Genomic DNA, 22,983 nt, shown 5'->3' on the forward strand with positions numbered 1-22,983 from the left:
TACAGGGGGGTTTTTAGGAGACAAGATGGAGGAATTAGGGCGTGTCCTGTCCTTCTTCTTCTTGTCATCCATCTTCAGTCGTGGTGGTGGCACTTTGAGATTGGCTCTTACTGAATGTGCACTTGTCAATAAGGGTGAAAGGTATTGGGGAGAAAAGGTAAATATCTTACACGTAGTTTTTGGTATAAAGATAAGTGACCGCCCCGAGGGCAGTCAGTGTGCTCATGGCTGGCTTGCTGTGCGGACCTCTGTCGGGCCAGGAGTAAATATTGTAGATAAGAATTAATAAACAACTCTGAAGAACTGAAAAACCTGAAGACTCCTTTCGTCATTTGGAGCGCGGGCTGCCCCAAGGCCATCCCGAGCCTTTCCAGGCCATTGGAACAGCCGAGACGGGACAACTCATATTGTAGGGAATTGGAGATTCTTTTGGAAAGAAAAAACAGTTACCAAGGTGTGGGGGGGGGGGGGGGGAAAGCAACTCACGGGCGTTTCTGAAGCTCTGAAATAGACAGAAGGCAGAACCCAGACACTGCTCTTAGAACTTTTCCCAGATCCCTCTGTCCCTTGAATGGTGACTTCATGCTTATTGACACTGTGCTGAGAAATCACAATTCATGGAAAAAGACTGAAGGAACTCAGGTGCCTGAGTGTAGAGATGAAAATAGTGTACAAATAATTTTATAGGTAGTTGCACAGAAGAAAGGAATAAATTCCTTTAGGTGATAGGATATGAGTAGAATAATGGGTGAAATAATTCTTTTAGTGAGAATAGCAAAACAGCCCCTGAGAAACTCCTTGATTTCATCAAAGTACTTTTACAACAGGTTGATTAACACTGGCCAGGAGTGTTGTAGAGACAGTTGGAAAAGGGGCTAAATGTCTCAAGGTCTTTGATTTGTCATTTGCAATTAACTAGATACTTGTTTAAACATCTACAAAACTTGGTAAGAGCTTTTTCATCTTTGGCTGATAGTTCCTTTGCTCTTTGACTTTTGCCAGAAATGTGAGCTTATGAAATGTTTTTACCTTTCTACTCTTCAGTGAAAGCATTGTTTGTGCCTCCATTTATATATTAATTTTAGTTAAAGTTTTCAACGGTTTTTCAATTCTAGGATATGGTATATGTTAACTTACTGACTAACCAAACCTCTGAATTTTCCATCTCTAAGGTCTGATCATCCTGCTATCCACATCCTCCTTTTCATTTTTCTTTCTTTCTCTCCCTTCTTTTTCCTGATATGTGACTCTCCAAAAATTTTTGTGGAGCTTTTTCTTCTGTAGTCAACAAAGCAGAAACATTATTCAGAACTTCTGACTCATACAGAAATAAATAAGTACCACCAAGACCCCAGAGTCCAGGCAAGGAGGTTCCAATGGAAGTGTTTGAAAGCAATCAGTCCGGCCTTTGCAGGATGAGTCATCTACAGCCATACATGTTGATTTTAAGAAAATAACAGTAGAGTTCAGAAGTTCTTCCACATTGCTACACCTTATGAAGCCTAGTAGCTGGTAGCATTAGAAAGTTGTGTTCCATCTATAGACATTCCTGGAAATTCTGATCTATTTCTTCAAACAAAAAAGATATTAAAAGTGGGTACCTCATTTGATATGTGACTATTTTCTCATTTCTGTTCAAAAAAAAAAAACAAACAAAGGCCAAAGCTATGTCTAGTCATGCCCATAAATACTTTGCTGTCACTTTGGTCTTTACTGGCTTGTTTCTATATTTTTTTTAAATTCAGACCAATTCTATTTTTTGCCCCATTACATGATTTAACACTTATTACATTTAATCTTAAATAATTATGGATAATATTTATAATTATTAAATATAAAATATCCATATTAAGATGTAAGAATATCTTTACATGACTGGAGATTATTTTTCATAGAGCCAAACTTCTTAGGAAATCATATTCATGGCCATGCACATGCCAGCATAATTAAATTTTTTTGTTTCATAGCAACTAGCAACTATGTGGTTATCATAAAGTTTAGTCTGGCAAGCCTTTTGGGATTTGGAGTAATTTCTGTAATTAATGTTCCTGCTCTCTAATTTCAGAGTTTTGGTGTGCAGTACTTTCCTTCTTGCAGTCTACAGCCATGTGAGATACTGAATTAAGACAACGCACTGTGTTGTGATTTAACCCCGGTTAGCAGCTAAATCCCAGCAGCTGCTCATTCACTCCTCCACCCCTCTCCCAGCGAGGAAAAAAGTGGGTAGAAAAGGCAAACCTCATGGGCTGAGATACAAACAATTTAATAATTGAAAAAAATAGGAAAGATATTAATTAGACACTACTACTACTAATTGTAATGGAGAGAGAAATAAAACCCAAGAGAAACAAGAGGTTCCCACTACAATTTTTCCCCACCCAGTGCCTGATGGCCAGCCTGTCCCCCAGCAGCCACTGATACCTCATGGCCAACTCCTACCCCATTAATGTACTGGGCATGGAGTTCTGGGACAGGAAATATCCCTTTGGACAGTTTGGGTCAGCTGTCCTGGCCACGTTCCCCTCCATTCTTGTGCACCTCCTCACTGGCAGAGCACAAGAAGCTGAAAACTCCTTGATTTAGAGTAAGAACAACTCAAACCCAGCTAAAACATCGGCTCGTTGCCAACATTCTTTCACTAAATCCAGCAATGTAGCAGTTACTATAAAGAAAATTAACTCTATCCTATCTGAAAGCAGGACAGTTTGCTTTACTGATTTATTTTGCACTACCTGGGAAACTTAAAAACCTCCAGAACAAACAGAGAGGTGCCTGTTTGCTGTGGTTCACAACTGCTGACCAACAGCTGCAGAAAGGGACACTTTAACATTGAGAGAGACAACTAGAACTAACAATGTAAGAGCTGAACCAAGGGCATAGGACAGGTTTTGGCTCAGAGAAACTTTTTCCAGGGAAATCAACACAATGCATCTGAGCTTAACTACATGTACTATCCAAAATAAAAAGGAAAAAAAGAAACTAGAGTAGCTCAATTTCATATTCTTATTTACATAGAGATTTTAATGTGCTGGTGGTTTTCTGGGCTTGGTTGTTTGGGGTTTTTTTTGGTGTGTGGCAAAGTTTGCACTGACAGAGGAAATGCTGGTATCTGTTATGCTTACCAACATCTCTGAACCTAAAATAGTAGAACAGAAAGCCTTGAAGAACTTCTTGGTCTATTTCTGGAGTAGTGACTTAAAAAAGATTAGATCTTTTCTTTAAGGACTTCCTTCACATAAGTGGAAACAGATTTTCCTTTTGAAAAGACTCAGTTTTAGTTTATTTTTTTCTCTGCTTGACTTTTATTTGAACCATCCAGGTTTTGTCTGCTTACAAAGAGCATGTGGTAATTTGGAAACTTACAGCTCACTATACTTCAAGTGATGATGAAGGAAAGGCTATTTGGTCTTTTAGAGTTTTCAGTGTGCAAAAAGACATGTACACATGGTGTGATTCTCATGATAATGTGCATGTCAATTGTATTAGATAATGAATTAATTTGTATTAGATAATGAATTAACTTCCAAAGTGATGAGAGAAACTATGTCCCCTGGATCTGAAACGATGAACAGGTAAACAGACAAACCAGATAAACAAGTTTAAGGTCTTTGCATTCTCTTTAATTGAATCAGAAAATTCTCCTGAAGAATTGTACACCGCAGGCAACATGTCAATTATTTGGGGCATAATAAAGAACTCTTCACAAATGGATTAATACTCATGAGCTCCTCATTGCATCTAGCATGCAGCAAGTTTTCTTGGCATAACTTATTACTTAAATTAAGAGGTGGTTACGGTGTTTATCTACCCTGGGAGGAAAAGTACTGCCTACTTTAGAGTGAATGTGAAAAAATTATTTGTTTAGTGCATAAGAAAAGGTGCTTATGCTAGAATAACTGTCACCTTTGCAGTGCCTTTATGACAGATTTGAAAGAATATGTAGTTCCAGTTGAATATTTTCCATCTGAAAAATTGTAAGTGCCTTTTAAAGGTAAGCAAAATCCGTAACTCCTTTTTGTAACCCAGGAAAAGATCTACTATTGTGTATAAAAAAAGCAACTCTCTCCATCTCTTGCCATCAACATTGGTTCATTTCCATTCACAAAATGAACATTTCTTCACTCCATCAACTTGTTTATTACCTGCTTCAATTGTTACGACACATAATACACATATGCCTTCGCTACATATAGAGAAATGAATGCTTATCAGCAGTGTTTACCCACACCACTATGACTGGTGGCCCACTGGTTGAGGCAATTCCCTCTGATAATGAAGAAGTGTCTTCCTGAAACGGACATGGAGCAACTCGCAACCTTTTGGGTTCACCGCTAGGTTTGGTTCACAGCTCCCACTTCTGGGTAACTCACTTGTAAACTACAAGAACTAAAATCTTCTTTTTCATAAAGTAGCAGGAGGAGATGTTTCCTAACCCCACTTTTTAATGATGATCTCCTAGTGATGAATGAAGAATGGGCATAAATTATTCACACTATCTACTTATCCAGCTGGGGGTAGGGAAATAAAGGCACTTTTATTTTTTCCTGCTTATACGGTGTGTTTACTCAATTCGTACAAGCTGCTATGAGCACAGCAAAACTGTACTTCCTCCTTCCCGCAGCACAGGCCTCCCGCAGGGCTTGGTCCCACAGGCGGACTAAGGCACTGGGCTGGCACAGTGGCCTGCAAATGCGTCCTGTGGGCTGCTCTGCGATGATGGCCCCAAGGAGGAGTACCTGCTCCGTGCCCACACAAGCCTCGAGAGTCGTGCCTGCAGTGAGGAACCGCCTGTGAGAGCAGGAAGCCTTCCTTTCAAATGCCGTACGAACCCAGGCACAGGACACATCACAAACGCCCTTTCCAACTGGCACTGTGCAGAGCCCAGGGGTGGCAGACCTGCTATGCCCGAAAGGGGGAGACAGGGGATGGGGAGACAGTCCCAGAAGAGGGAGTGAGTTCTGTGCAGCCAACCTGCTCTAGGGAGCCATTCCTAATGCTGAGCGGGAGAGGAAAGCATCAGACCTGCCCATGCACTGAGAGGAGGCTGCAGGGGTCTCAACGCGCTGAAGCGCTTCAGGCCTGGCACCAGGGACACGGGCTGTGACACGCCCCGAGTACAGGGGCTCACGCTGGCCAGGGGCCAGCAGCAGGCAGAAAGGGGCTGGGGAAAAGCCCTGCCCTGCTTACAGGGTAGCTGGGCTGGGGGCCGGGAGAGCTCCGTTTCCCCCTGCGGTGCGGAGGCAGGGGCTCTCACCCTCCTTTACAGGGTTGCCCCTCTCTCCGGGCAGCCAAAGGAGAACAAGGGCAAAAAGCCCAAGCACAGCAAAGACCAGCCCTGCACACAGGAGGTCGCCCAGCGCAAAGCCAGCCGCGGCGCCCTGACGGTGCCCTGGCCTGGAAAAGCCCTTTGCCCAGAGGGCCCCTCGTGTCCCTCTTCAGCTCCCAGCTCGCTCTTGCCTCGCCCTTCCACTCTTCAGCTCGAAGCCGCTGTCGCTCTTGCCTCGTTGTCCCATGGCTTCTGCCAATGCACGACGACACACCCAGGCCTGAGAAGCTCCAGACCCCGTGCCTGCAGGGAACTGCCACACAACAGCCTCAGCTGGTCACCTCCAAGCCATGCAGCCAGAATTAATAGCAGTTGGTTTTTGAAGATATCCGTTTTTGGAGCACTGTGTGTAATGATCCCTCACCGTACACACCCCTCAGTTCTGTCTCCTATATTTGTAGGTGAGATTTTTCCTCTCTTTGGCATGGGTGTGTTATATTACGTTTCATTGTTTAGGTTTTTTTTGTAGCTTTAATATAATTAGTGTTCCTTTCAGATAAGGCATTATACTACACTAGTTTATTGCATTTTTATGGTAGTGTAAATATTTCTGAGTAAGATACTTTTGAGTAGTTTTTATCTTAATAAATTTTATCAGTTTACCTGAATAACTTTGGTCTGCATTCCTTTATTCTTAGGAAGAATCTTGAGAAAGATTCACTTATATGTATTAAATCTTTCATGTAGAAACCTGTGATAATGGGAGATGGTAGGATTGTATTACCCTTACCCAAGTTCCTCTCTAAGGAGTTTGGAAAGCAATGGGGCAGTATTTTGCACCTCAGGATTCATCAAGAAAGATTTTCTAAGAGATTTTGTCTGCAGCTCCCACTATGCCCAGGAGAATACCCTTCTAAAAACTTGGAGGCTTTCAGGTAAAATTATCACCTTTCCCTTTTAAACTATCTCAGATTGTCTATCAGAGATGCTGCCTTCTACTGCTGTGTTACAACAGACTCTCCCTCAAATGTGGTCATTTTTCCTCTCTAAATTACCCTAAACTCACCCGTCCAGAAAGTGTTAATTTTTTAGCTAGGTGTTTTAGCTAGATTTCCTCAGGTTTTCTGAAGAGAAAGTCACTTTGGCACCCCCCAAAAGAGAGACTCTGATTTTCCCTCCAAATCATCCCCTAGTCATGTCCTATACATCACCTAAATTTTATCCCAAAAATGTTTGTTTTCTTCCCCCTACACTTTTTCAGATTTTCCCTCTAGAATATCTCCTACAGATTAACACAGACTTTGCTCCTCAAAAGTTCTGTATCATAGAAATTCCTTTTTTACTTTGATTTATTTCATTGCAGATTAACTGAGATTTCAAATGAAAAATGTTCCTTCTGGCCGTTCAAACTACCTCAGGTTTTATCACAAAATTGCCTCTGCCCCACCTCCCCAAAATACCTCAGACTTTTCCCCAAAAGCCATTTTGTTGTCTAGAGATCCCCTGTCATTTTCTTGCCAAAAACTATCTGCTCTATGACCTCCATATATGACCGCAGCTTTTGACTCTCAGGTCCCCTCAGAGGAACACGGGGCACCTGCCTCCCCTCAAACGACTCTTATATTTCCCCTCAGAGGAACACAAGCAGCATTTGAATCCTAAGCCGTATGTAACAAAAGGCTACACGTTATATTGTATCAAGCAATGGTAACAAGTAATATTGTACCAAGAGGTGCAAGCGAAACAAGCAAGACACCAAAGCCAGTGACATAGCATGCACCATCAAGACAGCAAATCCTAATAAATATTGCAAAATTAGCTAAAGCCATAATAGACTGAAAAAACCCAAGATGCACCTGACATGTCCTAAAGACAGAGGTTAAAAGTTCAAACATAAGGAAGCCTAAAGAAGTCTTCATCAAAAGACCACCAGAAGACTGAGGATCACAAAGAAACTGACGCGGGTGTGAAAACAAGAAACTCTCATAGAACCATGACACAGCTTTACACAAATATGGGTATCCTAATGATACCTTGTAAGTGTGACTTCACATTTTAGAATCAAACAGAAGCCAAAACAACATTGAGTGAGGTTTGGAAGAGAGATTCACCTCACTCCCAGGTGAATAAACAAACACCTGCGCTGTAGCCCTCTGAATATAGAATTTTGTTCTCTTACCCAGCTTTGCGCTTCACATCTACCTCCCCTCAGGAACACTCATGGTCCCTCAGCAGCACATGGGGTTTACATTCATATTCCCTCAGTGACCCTTACATCCCCTCAGCATCACCTGGAGAGCAACCTCTCCCTCATTGATCACTGTGGTCCTTACAGATTACCTCAGGAGTTCTTTCCAAGTATTCTGTCAGTCCCTTGCAGATTACCTTACATTTTACCCCCCAAAATGGTCATTCTGGCCATTAAAAATGACCTCAGGTGTTATCACAAAATTTTCTCTGCCCAACCTCTCCAAATTACCTCAGACCTTTCCCCAAAACGAATTTTCCCCCCTAGAGATAGGTTTTTCTTCCAAAAAATGTCCACTACATGATTGCCCCAGATTACTGCAGCTTTTGTTCCCACACTCCTCAATTTTCCTCCAAAATGTTCACTCCATGCTCTCTAGGTGATGCCAGGGAATTCTAGCATTCCTCCCCCATGAAGTTCTTTTTCTCCCCTCTGACTTATCTCTTACTCCCGCAAACCGAAACATCGTGCAGACGCGTGAGGGCCGTCCATTCCTCCTCTGCCTCACGCCAGGGGCTGCCCGAGGGCGCCTCCCTGCCCACGGGCGGCTCCCCGCCTGACGCCTCGCCGAGAGCGGCAGCCACAGCGGCTTCGGGTTCCCGCCCTCAGCGCTGAGGGGACCTGAGGGGCGAGGGCACCGCCCCGGGCGGGAACAGCGCCTTGTGGTGCCCCTCAGCAACACAGCCCTCATCCAGCTGCTCTCAGAGATCCTCACACCCCCTCAGTGACCCTCACACCTCCTCATCATCACTAGGGTCACCCACCTCTCCTTTAGTATTCATTCTGCTCCGCATAGATTACCTCAGATTTTTCATTCCAAAATGTTCTATTCCACTGAGATTACCTCAAATTTTCCCTTCATAATGTCTTCATCTACATCTGTATCCTACCTCCGATTTAAGCCCCAAAATGCCACCTAATGATTATCTTGGGTTTTGTCTCTAATATGTCCAATATTTTATCTCCAATATGTCCAATATTTTTCCCCTTACTGATTAGCCTCAGATTTTCCCTCAGAAATGTTCCCTATTGGTCCCGTAAAAATTATCTCAGATGTTGCCTTTAAACACATTCATTTACTCCCCTGCTGATTACCTGAGGGTCTACCTTTAAAATTTTCTTTCTCCCCTTTAAAAATTACCTCAGGTTTTTGTCACAAAATTTTCTCTGCCTATCCTTCCCAAGTTACCTCAGACTTTTCCCGCCTTTTCCCAAAACCAACTATTCCCCCTAGAGATCCTCTTAGATTTTCCCACCAGAAATGTATGCTAAATGTGTTGCAGTGATTGCCACTGTCCAATGGATATAAAACTCCTCAATTTTACTCCCAAAATGTTGATCCCCTGCCCTACAGATGATGCCAGGGAATCCCATTCCTCCCCTCTGAAGTTCTTGCTGTCCCCTCTGAGTTACCTAAGCATTTCCCCTCAAACTGAAACACCATGCAGTCCTGTGACAGTACAGGCCATTCCATTTTTCACCACAAATTCCCTGTTCTTGGTTTTCCAATTGTCCACACCCATTCCTCCCCAGTGTGACATTTCTTATAGTTCTTTCATTCCCACCGCCAGGTTAACAATCCCTATTTTACAAATCCATTTTAGCTGTGCATCACAGTTTTAGTTCTCTTCCTAGCATGTGTCTTCTTCATTATCCTGTCCTATTTTCTCCCCTTAGCATTCAAGTAACCTTCTTCCAGCGTGCTCTGTCATTCCCTATAAGCATCCCCAATGACATCAAAAGATTTTCTTTCCTCTTCCTGAAAATAAAGCACTTCTGGATACTTTCTGGACAAACTCAGTTTGGGAATGTAGCAGGGGCACTTTGACCCTCAGTCAGGGTGATATGTCTGTAGCCCTCACAAGTGACCCCAGAGCCATAACCACAGTGTTCTGTCATTCCCATGACCAGAGATCTCAGTCAACATCTTGAGAATATTTAACGACTGAATTCATTACAAATCCATTACAAATGTGCAATTATTATTTTTTTATTTAAGGCTGTAAATATAAACACTTATGTAGAGTTTTGGTACCTGAAGAGAAAGAGTGTTCATCTGAATCAAAGGCTACCATCTTCTTCTCCTGATAAATTTTAGCCTTCACTCCAGACTTTAGGAAAGTTAGAGACAGGTTTACCACAGTGCTTTGAAGGCTTTTTTGTACCTTGAGAGCATTGTTTAACAGCCTCATCTCTAGGATGGCTCTCAGCCAGAGAAACTGCCAGAGGACTGTGGGGAGACAAAGGCAAACTCTCACACAGCTTCAGAGCTGCTGGGAGAAGAGAATCTCATCCATTGATTTTCTCCCAAAATAGCACCCGCTGGCAGGTGCTTGCCGGACCAATACGTGTGGTGTTTCCATCACTTATTGAGATGAAGTCTGGTGCCAGGAGTCCTGGGGTGGTTTCTCTGACAACCATAAGACACGCACAACGGAGATGCACATGACTTTTCAGGTGGTGTTTTAACTCCTCTGAAACAATGAGCTGCACCATCAGAACTCAAGATAAATAAAACCTAGGTGTACAGCCAAATGGTGAATGGCATTTATGTTCAAGGGCAAATTTGGGGTGAGTCTGAACACAGCCGTCTGCAGTGTCCCGAAGGGGAGAGAGCTCCTCCTGGAGACGCGCGGCCACCCACTTGCCCCGCCCCGGCCTGTCCTTCCTCAGCCCTACCCGCGGCCGGGCAGCGGCCTGCGCCCATCGGGGCCCGGGCAGCCCGCCCAGGTGCGGAAGGCGGCCAAGCCCCGGCTGATGAGGCGGAGGCGGCACTGCAACGAGGACCCAGCTGCCCGCCGGCAGCGGCCCTGTGGCGGCGAGCGCCCAGGGCCAGCGCCGACCCCCGCACGGGCGTTGCCCCTCGGAAGCTCGTCGGAAACAGGGACTCCGGTGCCCATCCCGCAGCTCGGTCCTGGGGCTGCGCGGGGGCGGCCACGGTGGTACCGGCGCTCGCTGGCTCAGCCAGCCCCGCACTGCACAGCGCCGCGTCCAGATGCGCCCGCCCCCGGCGACCGGATTGACAGCGCTGAGAGCCAATCGCCCGTGACGAATCTCGGCAGCTGCCCAATCACCGCTCCGGAAATAGGATGTGGGCGGTGCCCCGGGGGACAGCGGGCTCGGTGGCGCCGCGGCCGAGGAAGGGCGAGCGCGGGGGCGGCGGCGCGGGCGAGCGCGGCCGGGCTCCGGCCGGCACTGCCGCAGGGATGGCGGCGGCCGCGGCGAGGGGCTCAACCCCCATGGGGAGCGCTGCGAGCCGCCCCGTGACCCGCTGAGCGCCCTCCGCCTGCGCGCTGCCGTTACCCCTCCCCGCGGGCCGGCCCGGCTCTGCAGTCGCCATAGAGACCGCGCCGCACGCCATGGGGCGGAGGCTGGGCCGGGGGGCGCCGCTGTAGCCCCCACCCCGCGCCGCGCACACCATCTCCTGTGGGGCCGGGGGTGCCGCCGGGACTCGCCGCCCCGCCTCGAGGAACCGCCGCCTCGGCCCCATTCCAGGTGAGGATTCGCGGTGCTGCGCCGCGGCCGCCGCCGTTACCCCGCGCCTCGTCCCCGCGGGCGCTCTGGCCGCCTCGGCGGGGCGCGGCCCGCGGGCTCCGGCGGCCGCCGGCCCGGCCCCAGCGGCTGCTGCGTGGGAGCCGCGTCGCAGTTTCTGTCCCCGCGGGAGAGGGAGTTTGCCGGGCGCGGGAGCTCCGGGGACCACGGCCCTCCCCGGGAAGGGCTTATTCCAGCGGGGCAGGACGGCGCGATCCCCTCCGTGGAGTTAGGTCGGCAGGTCTGGCAGGCTCCAGTAGCAGTCACCGCTGTCCCGGCCTCTACGGAGAACTCAGATTCATAGGCATGAGATTTTTTTTTTTTTTTTTTTTTTGTTGTCCCTCCCACTTGGTGCAAGAAGGCAAATGGTACAGAAATTTACGTGTTCTGACGGCGAAAGATTTCTGTTTTAAAATAGCTGCGTCTGTATTTCCAGCTCTGGGTTGTGGCATGCGTGTGACGGCTGCTGTGTGGGCACGGCTGGATGGGAAGCGGGCTGTCTGTCGCCTGGCGCTCTGAGTGCTGGAGCCATTAGCGGCACTTGCATCGATCCGTGCATACAGATATTCCTGGCTAGGCCGCGGGTGCGCGCACCACGGCGCTCCGGGGAACACAAACTGCGTGTGGAACGGCGTTAAAAAGACGTTATTGCACGTACTTTTAGCTTTACAAAGAGGAAGTGGGAAAGCACCTGGTTCCCAAGTCTTCTGATGATCTCTGGAGCTGCAGCGGCATCCTTAGGCTTCTGTTGTCACTCTAGAGCAAAAGCAATGAGAGGACAAAGATTGCTACGAGGTTTGTAACCTCTGCTGTGAGCCAGAGCAGTTGAAAACAACTGCTAGTGTAAGTGGGGGTGGGAGTGCAAATAATTATAATATTGATGTAGTGTCGTGGGAGGCGGAGAGAGATGGACACAAAGGAATGACCCTGGAGCATACCACAGCATTTTGAGAACCTTCTACTGTATTTATAGTTAAGCTGAAAATGGCTATAGAAAATTAGTTGTAAAATAGCCTGTAGTGGCTCTCTTAGTTAGACTTTATGTGCAGAACCAGTGTAATTTCAGCTTAAATGTTCTGAATTAATAAACTGTATTGCGGGAATGTTGAGAGCCTTGAAATAAATCATACTCTATTTATTTAAGTATCTTGTTAGCCTTAAAGTGTGTGGTTAGTTTTTGTGTTATGGTTCTGGAAAGAATGAGTAGATTTTTAAAATTCATTCTGTGTAGTTAATGCCATGCCTCTGTTGAACACATGCTAGCTATGCTTGTAGGTATGTTAGTTCATTTTAAGAACAGAAGGGTTGAGAAAGCAAAAGGTTAGGATGTATTTTGCTACTCTTGTTTGATTTTGGTAATGTTTTTTGAAGTCTTTATTGTATGAATTCATGGCAAAAAGATACTCAGCATTTTTATTTTGTGTTAATGTTGTCTTGAATACTTTTTTGATGATAATTCATTTGCTTTATAGAGTGAATTATGTTTAACAAACTTTCTTAACTTATTAAGCCAGAGGTATACTTGTTAACATTTGTTTGGCCTGTCAATGAAATTATATATAGGAAAGTTTGACTGCAATGGTATGAGTAGTCATTTGTCAAAAGTTATTTTGAAAACAGTTCATCAAGATGCAGTTTAAAAAATGTGGAGATGGAACCAATTATCCCTAAAAAATACTTTGTTCTTCTCTAATATAATATATTCCTGATGTACCATTATTTACTTGAAACTCAGCATCTTTTTAAACTTCCTGTTTGGGAAGGATGAAGTTAGAATAAGAAGAACAAATTGAATGACTGGAATATTGTGACATTGCTTATGTTTAGTGTGGTCACTGTACTGCTGCTGCATGCTGCAGGCTCTGATGCTTCTAACATCACAAATTCCAGAGAGGCTTTTCTCAATCTGGCTGATTATATCAAGAAGATTTTTGAGTATGACAGATGAGAGATATGAGTGGGGTTTTCCTTGTTCAAAACTGGTTTCTAAACGATCAGTTTCTACCAGTGCTAGATATTTGTGTACAGAAGGTTAAGCATTTGTTCAGTGTGTGAAGTTGCAGTGTATGGTATGTTAATATACTACTGTATTTTCTGTTTTAGTAAGGGCTTGTTTATCTAGTGGGAGTGAACTGGTACTTTACAAAGGAGATTGACAGTTTCTGTGTGTTCCTGTGTCTTGCCTTGTCTGTTTCTTTTTCTCTGGGGAAGCACTACACAAAGCCTTTGTGTTAGGCTGGAGGGGAGGAGAAACAGCTGCCTTTTCAGTAGGAGACCCCAGGATTAGTTGTGGTCTCCCAGGGATGCGTTGTGGTACACGGACCAGCCATTGTCCTTCCTCCCTCATTCTGCGAAAACGCTCTCACCTCAAAGGAGAGCTTCCTTTGGCTGGTCTCTCAGAGCAGCGAGTTGTGCCATGGATCTGTAGCAGATCAGTCTGAAGCATTGTTAAATTGTTAAAGCATTGGTGGGCAAGAATTAAAACATGCAAAATTGCCAAAATGCAAGGTTTATCTTAAGGAATTTAAGAGCTACGGGTCATGTGTGTTTAAAATTTTCTTGCTATGAACCTGACTTCTTGTTCAGGATTAGGGTGAAAGAAACTTTCTCAAGTCTTTTACTTGGCTTTTTTTTCTTTTTAAAAGTATAATATCTAGGGTAGTTAAGTGGTAATTAAACATGTTAATTTTTAGAAGTGGAAATAAAAGCTATTTCAGTTGGATAAGAGAGTACAGCTACATGGAGCAGTTTCATTTTTCTGCTTTCCATGCACAAGTAGAGTGCTCTAATGCTTGTACTGTATTCTCTGTCATGCAGTGGCAGAATGAAAGAGAGAAGTTGGCGTGCCTCGTTTTGTTAGAAATATTGAGTACTATCTCATGTGGATTTTAGTAACTATATCTTGTATGTTCTTTCATAATAACTTCTTTGAGAATATCATCCAGTCTTTACTTATCCTTTAAAACTTTAATTATTTATTTACATTTTAGAGTCAGAATATTCCCCTCTCCTTGCTTCAGGGTTAGGTGTTCAGTAGCATTCTTTTGAGGGAATCTAGTAACTTGGATTTTTTTTTAAGCTGCTTGTGAAATTCAGATGCCATTCTTAGCCATTTAAATTTATAGTCTATCATTCTCTGTAGGAGCTTATAGGTCACTAGTCTTGAAACCTAAGTAGTGGAAAATTCAAGCAATAAAATCTGGCCTTCTGATACTTTGCCTCTTGATCTGGTTGAGAAATCTTTTTCCCATTTTTGACATGTTATGCAAGTCATAACTTTTCAACAGTTATTTTTAAAATTATTTTTCAATTAATGGAGATGAATCCTGGAAAACTTGAGAAGGTTTTTGGGGAGAAGGGAAAGATTTAACCTGAGAGGAGTGAGGAAAGGAGGGCAGATTGAGAAACTGAAGAAGTCTTGGGTGTTGTTAACGAAACTATTTTGTTAAAAAGTTAAAAATATTTTTATTGTTATGTTCAGGCATGTTTTTCTGTGGTTCTTGTCCTGTGTGTTTGAGAACTTTTCATCACAGAATTGCATCATTTAAATGTTATTTTGTGCTGTTGCTTATTGTCTGAAGAGATTAATCAACGATTAAGAATTGCACTGATGAGGAACTGTATCCACTAATTCTTTCTTTTGGAGAACTGTATGTAGCTTAGCCTTGCATTTAAGTGCAAGTAGTAGTTGGAAGAGGTGAAGGCCTCTTTCAGGGATGAAGTTTGCCGGATCACTGATGGTACTGATGAGGAGAGTAATTTTCTTTCCTGTATAAAGCTGTCTGATGCATAAAGGAAGAGTAAAATATGCTGAACTTGCTTTGAGAGCTTGTAGAGGATGTCAAGTTTCTTTAATATGTTGCCATATTTTTCTATTATGGTGTTACAAAGGGACTTGTTACTTGTTGCAGGGACAGGTTACTAATGTGGAGTTTGCACGCAGAAAAATGTAAAAAACCAGATTTTGTGTCATCCTAGTCTGTTTATACAGAAATAATTTTATTATGTTTTTGATACATTTCTCTCACAACTGAAGTTATACAAAATTTGTTCCACTAGTCTCATCCACAGATAGGAGAGATCTTGCCTTTCAGAGCTTGCGTCCTTTTAGTAGTTGGGAATTGTCTTCAGTCAACAGCTGCCTATTGATTCTGAGAGGGGGTTAGTTCTGCTCTCTGTCACTTCCCTGATAATTCTTAGATAGTATTTGTTGCTTTTGTCATGCTCTGTCTCAGAGTACTAACGTTTTGTGAGGGTTTTAACCGCACTTATTTGATACAATGTTGTTCAACATAGTAAGAATTAGATTGCTTGGTTACATGGTGTATCAGCAGGATGTATCTTGTAGCTGTCAATTTACTTGTTGCCATAGTAATGCTTCAAATGCCACTCGTGGCAAGCAGTGTGACTTTGAGCACATGAAATATGACTCTAGCTTTGCAGTGTTGAAGAATTAGAAAAAAAGGGAGACAGTGATCTGTAAATAGAATATACTTTTCAGCATCAAACTGGTGACTTTTTAGAATGTATTTGTATTCTTGAGTTATATGCTGCCTTGAAATAATTATTTTCTTGTCTTTCATTTTTCAGCATCTTGAGCTTAATAGATCTAGAATGGGCATTATAAACTGATAGAAAATGTATCAGACGAAGAATGACTTTGTATTCCTTGAGTTTGATTGAATTAAATGCCCTGTTCATATGTGATGCTTTGATTTTCCATCTGCAGTAGTCTATAAATAAAATCAAAGTATAATTCCCTGGGTCAAGTCAGCCTAGAACAAACTGTCATGTTGCACTCTGAGAGTTAAAGAAGAGGATTGGATCACTGTTCTTTTTCTGTGTGATGTTTTGTGCTTTTTCATTAAGATCTAGAGATTATTCTGATAATCGTGATGATTTTAGGTGAAATTACAGTTCTACAGTTTTGAGCAAGACAATGTATCCAGTGAGAAAGCCAGTTGAATAATTCATCTGGTTAGAGAAAAATCTTGAAAGACTCACAGGATAGATTAGTATGAAGAAAGGATTGACTGATCTTGTGGAGCAACGTGCTAGCTAAGCCAGTCAGGTCTTGTCTTGACCAGCCAAGAACTAAGAAATTGATGCTGAAGTTGAGGAACAAACCCCAGTAAAGGGTTACCCCTCTTACAGTGAAGGAGATGTGTGCGGGAAAGGAGCTCTGTTATTGACTGACTGCTGATACTTGTTATTTATTTATGGATGAACATAGATATAAGAATATTTTTCACACATTAGCTCCTGCAGAAGAAAATGTGCATTATTTTTAAACCAGTCTAGCAGTTGGCTACTGCTTTTAAATGGAAAATTATGTTCTCTGTCTGAGCCTTTTCTAGTGCCCTTGGATCTCTGAGCTACACCGAGTCAACTCACTAACTTGGCAGAGAATGATTGTAAAAATGGAGTTGTTTGTATTGTTTTTTGGCTGATATCTGTTTGTAACTCTTGCTAGGTCATGCTGTTATGTGCAACTTCACCCTGAATGCATAGCTGAGATAGTCATAGCCAGATCCTTTTGTTTACTGTAGCCTGCGTGCTCAGCTGACAGGTTTTCCTGCCTATTGTCGGTTCAGGGATGACACAAGAGAAAGAGGAACATTTTATGTGAAAGGCTGCTTTGAGGTGATGGTGCACTTTCTTCTCTGTTAATTTGAAGGAAATAGGGGCAGCGTGCTAATTTCAGACTGGACATTTCTTCCTGTTGTTCTGATATATTTCATTAATTTTGAGCCCAGAATACCTCAGTCATGTGGCAGTGCTTCTGTAAGTATCTTTCCTTGATCAGTCCATTTCCCTCTTGTAATCAGGGAGCAGCTGTATTTCGTCTGGCTTGTTGGAACTGGCAGTTAATACTTCAATTCTATTGTAATGCCCTGCTCACTGAAATATTTCTTTTTCCTGGAGTAAAGGTTTGGACAGAATTGATTTATGGTCAGAATCAGGACTGTGACTGACGTACAAGTAGCCATGTAGTAGATGTTGATCATATTTGGTGTTTGTCCGGTTTTCGGCTGTTTGAAGGGCCTGGAAAGGCCCGGAGTGGCCTTGGGGCAGCCCGCGTATCAAAAGACGAGAAGAGGCTTCAGTTCTTCTTTCGGTCTTTATGTTTATTAATTGTTTATCTAAAAGATGTTCTTTCAGCCCGACAGAGGTCTGCTCAGCAGTCAGCCATGAGCACACTGTACTGTCCTCCGGACAGCCACCTATCTTTATACCCATTGTTACGTGTACAATATTTATCATTTTTCCCCAATACCATTTATTCTTATTGCCCGGTGCACTTTTAGTAATGGCCAATCCAAAAGTGCCACCATCACCATAGAAGATGGAGGAGAAGAAGAAGAAGGACAGGACACGCCCCAATTCCTCCATCTTACTTCTCTAAACCCCCCTGTACATAAATCCTAAACCCTGTGTCTCACCCTCTAATTAACTAATCCCTTCACCATTCACCCCGGTGAAGTCCTCCTATCCTCATACAAGTGTCGTCTCCTGTGTAGGGTCAAAGTCCAGCCACCAGACACTTCTGGCAACATTCCAGGACTCCCGAGCCCCCCAAGGGTGGTCTCGGTGGCTCGGCACCTCAGGACTGAGATGCTGAGATCCCACAGGTGTTGGCATATTATGAAGTGCTTTTATATTTCTTACTCTGAAACACATAAAAAACTCAATCTTGATCTTAATAAATAAGAATGTAGTTATTACTACTCTTAACTGTGTTATTTCTATTCTATCTTCTGGTATTACAAAAAAAACCACCGACTGTACACAGATTTCACCCATATCATTGAATGTGTCCTCTTCCTCAGCAGAAATCTCATAACCCTGCTTGCCATATGATTGTGTGTCTACATTATGCTCTTATAGAGTTGAAATTAGTTGTTGTTTAAATAATAATTTTAAAATGCAGAAGTATCTCACCACAGTTTAAAGCTTAATATACTTCAAGCAAATGTAATGACTGTTGGTGTTTAAAAAACCACCATAGAACTGTATTTCCTTTATGTAAACTCAATAACGTGTAGAATACTGGTATCAGTGTAGGGTTATTACACTTTGCCATAATGATGTCATGTGTAACTGTTTCCATGTCTACAAAGTTAAATCTCCTCTCAGTCAATCTGAAGTAAAATTTCCAGTGTTAGACAAATTATTTCTATAGATCAAGTGTTCAAACATTTAAAATATACAAATATGGCAGGTTATAGGTCAACAATACAATCAGGATTATTTTTGTAGCCTGGCTTTAATTTGGAGGGATTTGGAATTTCATGTCTTTATTTACATATAGCCCATATTTCCTAAAACATGTAACACTGCTACTCAGTACTATTTATTATTTAAGTAAGGGATAAACTGAAAGTCTGTAAAGGTTTCTGAGAAACTTTGCTCTTTTGTTTTTAGGAATAATTGTACATTTGTTTGGAAGATAGTTAAAATCTGATCTTGCACTCTTCTGATGTGTAGGAAGTTCCTGTAATTTTTGGGAGCCTCTTGAAGCCCATGTTTGTAATATATAAACTTATGGATTTTCGTGCCTCATCGTTCTGCCATGTTTTATTTTTTCAACTGATTCCTGGAATGTTTTTTCTGAACTTAAGACAGTCCCAGCAAATGAAATATGCTTAGGATAATTGTATTTTCGTAATGAAATATGCTTGTAAAATTAACTTCCAAAGACAAAAGCCTCATCACTTTACTCAGTCTGACCGTGTGAAGACCAAAGGAATTGTTGTGATTGTTGAGGCTAACTTTATGCGTAAAACCAGCTTCCCTAGGGCTTCTCTGAATTGTGTGCTAGTAGTAGTTGAATAAGAGTATATAGTGTAGAAAATCATTGTGCTGTCTTTTAAGAATTGTCAGTAATGAGGAATCCATTGAAAGAGTTAATGAGATATTCTATTAGTAGAGTATTTTTATTAATGAATGAAAGCTGAAGATATTGGAGATATTTGTATGCATTTAAGGAATCTAAAGATTTGACTTTTAACTTGTATGATTTGTGTGTCAGAATTAAGATCTTTTGGAATTTCCTTGACTAAAGCAATTTCTATTAGATAATCTGAAGGAACTGAGCTTCATAATTCTGAACACCAGAATGGGATATAATATTGTAGCAGCAATCCTACAATGAGGATAGAGAGGTATTATGATCTCTCTTAGTATTTATTTGCCTATTCATCCATAATTTTCATAACTTTAGTAATCCAACAAATACATATATCAGCAATAATGGATTACTCCTTTGTGTTAGGTGATGTTTCCATTTATTCCTTGGTCCTTGATGGATAAAATCTTGTTTTATCTAAGCTGTAAATTATCTAAGTTTTATCTAAGTGTAGTTTGATTGCTGTCTGTGCAACCTCTTGATGCCATTTGTCCTTTATCACTTCCTGATCTCAGTATCAGCTACAAACTTCATGATTTTTTCCTGAGTAAAAAATGTTTCAGTGTTAAGTAGGAAATTGATTCCTGTGGGAGTAATTAGAGAGGTATTTGTTCAGTTCACTTATATTTTGGGACCTATTATTTTGTGTATGATCTGTTGATTTTCTGGCAGAAAGACACTACAGTGTGATGTGAACTTAGATGTCTTACAGAAGTAGAAGTTCCATAATAACTATTACCCTTACAGACCAAACCTGTAATGCCATAGTAAAAAGTTAGTTTGATAGGACGGGGAACTTAATTAAATGGCCATAGCTATAGTGCCTTCCTTTAGTTCTTTATTAGTAAAGTCCCCTTATTTGTCTGGAATTGATGTTGAGCTAGTGGCCCATAGTTACCAAAGTTTAATTTATCCTTTCCAAACTTTAATATCAGTTATCTTTTGGCGTGTTCTGTGTTTCAGGAACCTTTAAATCAGAGATCTCCTTGAAAATTCCTATTAAGGTACAAGTTATTCAAATGCGTCCTTCTGAACGTTCTGTCTGACCTGGCAGCATCTCACTAATATCTGTGGTGCACTGGAAGGCAGCGGCGGGGCTCGGGGCGCCGCCCGTCCTGGCCGCGCTCTCTGCCCGGCCGGAGCTGGCCAGGGTGCTGAGCCGCCCTGATGGCTCCGATACTGAGGGGGCTGCCGCTGACGGGAGTGTCCCGTCTTCTATCGCTGCGTCCTGGGACTTGCACAGATAGCCTGGATGCCTTTGCTGCTTATATCAGAAAAAAACTCTACTGTGAAAGATTTCCCTGAGCCACAGCTGCTGGCTTTTTAACATCTCCAGTCATGATAAATTCATCATTGGGACCAGATTCTTTGCTGTCCAAATTATACGAAATGCACCTATACCACCCACAAGCAAGGCACTTTTATAAGTGCATTAGCATTCACTGTGCATTATGGTGAATTTCCAGACAGTGTATAAAAGGCAAAAAACATTATTCTGTCTGTAGCTTAACAACTTTCACCCAGTGCCTCAAGAGAATCCTATAGAGCAGCCTCCAAAGATGAATCTGGAAAGTAGCACTAAACATCTATAAACAACTTCACTATTATTACAGATATTAGTTTAAGTTTTTCCTCCATGACCCACAAAGTTCTGCCTTTTTGTCTGGACCACTTTTTTTTTTTTTTTTTTTTTTTTTTTAATATTGTAAAGATGATCAGTGATAGCACTGGTTTAAATTATTGTTATTAAACATACCCCTCTCCCATTACTTTAGTAATTCACTTTTTAAAATATCATACCCATTTGGTAAGTGTTAGGGTATATTCATTTGAATCTATATGTAGCTGCATTGCCAAATTTTCTGCCATTTTTTATAAGTAGTTATGGTTGAAGACATGAATCCTCATTTATACAGTTCCAAAGTTCTGTATTTCTGTAAAAAATATAGCAGTGTGCATGGAATAAATATGTGAATAATATAAGCATATATGTGTATATCATAAAAACACACATGCATGTAATGTATATATATAGATATGTATCTAAAAGTGTGTTGTGTCATATTCTTTATAAAAAAGTATGTTAGCAGTATTATATAAAATCTATGTTTCTGATTCCCTGAACTAATTTTTGCTTTGATGTAGTTATACCTGGGAATCTTGAACAGAGAAGAAGCTCTTTGATGGCTGCCTCAGCAATTATGAGGAAGTAGAAACAAGAAATGTGAGAGAAGCATGAAGGTGTTAGTTAGAACATGTAGCACCATCCTCCTTCTCTCCCCTTTTCCCGTTTAATTCCTTTTCCTCAGGCCCTTTCTGGTGAGAGGTTTGGATGCCCTTCTGCTGTGCTGCTTGGCTCTCAGGCAAGAGCTGGGATTTCGTGACATGGCTGCTGTTCTGTGTAGTGTGAAGGCAAAGGCTAGAGCAGAGTGTTGGACCTGAAATGTAACAGAACCTGAAGGAGGCAGCTGTTGATGTATTAAAGGCAAACCCAGAGGATTTGTTTATTTATTTAGGCTTCATGTGTGTGATTTGTATGTTATAGTCTAAACATGGTGATGGGAAGTAATTTCCATGATTTTTTTTTTAAATCCATTGCATGTTTTGATTAATATGCCTAATTTCTTAAGCATCACCATATGCATGGCAATTTAAGTTCACACACACACAAAGAAAGAAATCTCTAGCTAGTTGATTGAAGTAGTTTAATATTTTGAGAATGTGACTATTGCTCTATCCATGAGTGCTTTTTCTCTTAGAAGTAAATGTAAGCCTCTCCTGTGCTTTTTTTTTTACATTTTCAGCTTTAAAATTATTACTGAACAATTGTTAGTGGTTATTGAAATCTTATTTACTAGCTGCCAGACTGAAGCAAAGCTGTTGGATGGAAGCAAATTAAAGTCACTTTTGCAATTCAATAGTGCAGCCATCAACACTTAAATAAAACTTCTGAAAATGCACTTGAAACTTGAATCTCTTCTCTTGTTCCCATCACCAGCTACCAGCTCAACAAAATGTCCAGGAACAGATTGTCCTTTTATCAGCCTTGACAACTGATAGTGACCAACAAATGGATTAAAAAGCATACTTGTGCCCTGTTTTTTGCTGCATGCTGTAGGGTCTTGTATGGTTTTAAATATTTCATGATGTGGTAAAAGCCTGGTCTCCTTGGGGAAGGAAGTTCTATGTCACTAACAGTGTGTGATCACTTCTCTAGCAAACAATGTAGAAATCTTTGTAGACTTCTTTCTTGTATGCAAGTAGTGCCATGTCATAAATAGGTGTATATGTGCTGAAGGAAATGAGGGAAAAAATGCCTTAATCCAAAACAAAGCAAGCTTCCATGGTATTGGATGGAGTCAGGATTTGCCTGTAATGTGTTTTCTATGGGAAAGGTAGAAAATACTAGAATTTAGTTAAATGTTGAGGAATATCCAACCAAAACCATTTAGAAAAGTGAAAAGTATATTAAGAGATGTGAATATTGTATCAAGTGGCAACAAGATTTTTGAATTTTTTGTCCTTTTTTTCATCAGTTTTACATAGTAACTTATTTGTGGAAAGAGAGTCATAAGTCTTTGCAGTTCTTTTACAGCAATTGTTTATGACTACTCATAAGAGATTTAATTTTTTTTTTTTTTTTTGGTAAAGTTAAGTACTGAGAGTTCCTTGAAGTAACAAAGTAGATACAAAAATCACATTTGTTGTGGTTTTTAATATGTTTGTTTCTCTTGAAGCTCAGGCATTTAGCAGTCTAAAATTTTTGTCCTGTCACCTATATAAAAATTACTGTCCTATATTTTGCAACTGCCAGAAGTAACAATCAGTTTTTACATTAAAGTTTACTTTCTATTCAAACTGTAACATTGCTGTATCTGACTGTCAGTGATTTAAAATGTATTCTGTGAAATTTCATTGTCCAAAATTTGACCCTGGATATCTGCACCAACTTTATTAAGGTAGAGATAGTCTTGAGATTAGGAAATGCGTATTAATAAATTAGTTCTCTGCATTCAAGCTATCAAATTA

At 41.7% G+C, this 22,983-nt stretch overlaps 1 protein-coding gene across 3 annotated transcripts in view; it reads left to right on the forward strand.

Annotated features, from left to right (window-relative positions):
• Positions 1 to 10,866: 10,866 nt before the first annotated feature.
• The window catches only part of TTBK2 (tau tubulin kinase 2), an 82,279-nt gene continuing 70,162 nt past the window's right edge, over positions 10,867 to 22,983 (forward strand). For 2 of the 3 annotated variants that reach the window (XM_014267483.3, XM_005479989.4), the window contains exon 1: positions 10,867 to 11,009. The gene's annotated coding sequence lies outside the window, so the exon portion shown is untranslated. Of the gene's footprint in view, positions 11,010 to 11,481; positions 11,841 to 22,983 lie in introns of all 3 variants that reach the window. The other variant, XM_026793996.2, reaches the window with a different exon arrangement.

The sequence above is a fragment of the Zonotrichia albicollis genome, chromosome 6 (genome assembly GCF_047830755.1).
Source record: "Zonotrichia albicollis isolate bZonAlb1 chromosome 6, bZonAlb1.hap1, whole genome shotgun sequence".
NCBI lineage: Eukaryota > Metazoa > Chordata > Aves > Passeriformes > Passerellidae > Zonotrichia > Zonotrichia albicollis.